This window comes from Mastomys coucha, unplaced genomic scaffold, assembly GCF_008632895.1.
Source record: "Mastomys coucha isolate ucsf_1 unplaced genomic scaffold, UCSF_Mcou_1 pScaffold19, whole genome shotgun sequence".
In the NCBI taxonomy this organism is placed as follows: Eukaryota; Metazoa; Chordata; class Mammalia; order Rodentia; family Muridae; genus Mastomys; species Mastomys coucha.
The window spans coordinates 9,251,360-9,253,190 of record NW_022196901.1 but is presented as its reverse complement, the minus strand read 5'-3'; positions in this window follow the sequence as shown (position 1 = coordinate 9,253,190).

The window sequence follows — 1,831 nt, the reverse complement described above, 5'->3', positions numbered from 1 at the left end:
GCCTTCAGAATCATGGAATCGGCCCCATGTTTGACAAAGCCTTAGAGGCAGGGGCCTGGACCCAGGTGCTGCAGTTCCAGTTCTCTCCGGGCCAGATCCAGATCCCTGGCCTTTTCCCCATCCAGGCTGGCCACCTGGATGGCAACCCCAGCCTCAACCCCAGACATAAGCTGAGGCAGAAAGGTTATGTCTGTGGAGCGGGCTCTGGGGGAGGTCCAGTAGCCGACCTGCTGCGCCAAGCCATGCAGGCTGCTGGAGATGAATTTGAGACCTGCTTCCTCCATACCTTCTCTGACCTGCTGCTCGGCTATGTGACCCCAGGCTCAACCCAGCAACGCTACACCCAGGTATCCCGCAAATTTTTCCAAGGTGCCCCAACTGGGGCCGTCGTGTGGCATTCTTTGTCTTTGGGGCTCTCTTATCTGCTGAGAGTGTTAACAAAGCCATAGAGCCATTGGTTGGACAAGTGCAGGATTAAATGGTGGTCTACCTGGAGACAGGCCTGGCTAACTATATCCACAGCAGTGGGGACTGGGCAGAATCCACAGCTCTATACCGGGATGGGGCCCTGGAGTAGGCATGTCTGCAGGAGGGACAGCTGCTGCCTTGAAACCCAAGGCAGGTACCTAGGTTCCGCTGACATGGGTTCCAAAGTGAGGCGTGGCCAGAGAGCAGGGAACAGCAGTCAGGGACCCCTGAACTACCAAGTAGGTTTTTACAAAATAGATTAATTGGGTTAAAATATTGTCTTTATCATTTGGTTTAAAAATTATTGAATTGGTACCTTGTAAATTGTAGTGATTGAATATTACAACCTTGAGAGTTATGTTTTGCTTGCCATGTGGTGGGCGCTGTTCAGATAAATGATTATTGTTCTGTGTTTCATGATTGAAGAAAAAAATGGTTAAAACTTTGATTTAGTTGGTAAAAGACAGTCTTAATTTATACAGCAGAGACTGATAAGCCATTGTGTTGCAGCCAGAAGTTAGGCACAGTTGAAAAAGAGCTAATAGAGGCTGACTGTCGGCATGAGCTGCTCTTAAAGGGGACAACAGCTTTTTGCATGAAATATTGGTAACAGAGAATTAGCTTAAAATTGGTAACTCAGGGTTGGAATCATGTTAAGTGACAACACCTGGCATGCATGAGCTGACCCAGGAATATTTTATGTAATTCTTACCCCTTACAAATTTAGCGAGGCCAAGGGTAAGGCCTGGACCAGAGATTTTTAAAGAAAGTGGAATGTTTAAAACTGGGTTTTATTTAAATTATGGTTATATGGTTATACCTTAACATTTCAAGAATTTAAAAAAAAGGTATTGAGTCTAGTAAAGTAGAGACAAGTGATGAGCTGTTAGATAACAAATAAAGAGTTAGTTTGCCTTGGAAATAAAAAGTAAAGAGAAAAATAATCCAAATTCTATCTAAGCCTGGTAGTAGTGCTAAACTGCTCACACCTTTGCCCCTAGAGTAAACAAGCTTAAAAAGAAACCTGAGACAGCTGTGGCTGTTGGGAGAAGGCTGTTTTACCCCTAAGATTGTCTTTCTCACTGAGCCAGTGGGAGATGCCTTCCCTGCTGCTCCCTGGCCAAATGCACCTGTCCAATGGTACACTCATAGCATTTAGCAAAATAAGGAATTTTATCTTGTCATTTATATCAGAAATTGAGACAGGTTTTTTCTTATTTGGAGATTTTGAGGCACTGGGAACCCAAATACTACCCAGGTAGATTTCTTTGTATTGATTATTAAGGGTTTTGTACTTTTGTTTTTGAAAAAAGATGCTTGAAGCACTTACTGAATATGTTTTGAGATTCATATGATGCAGAAA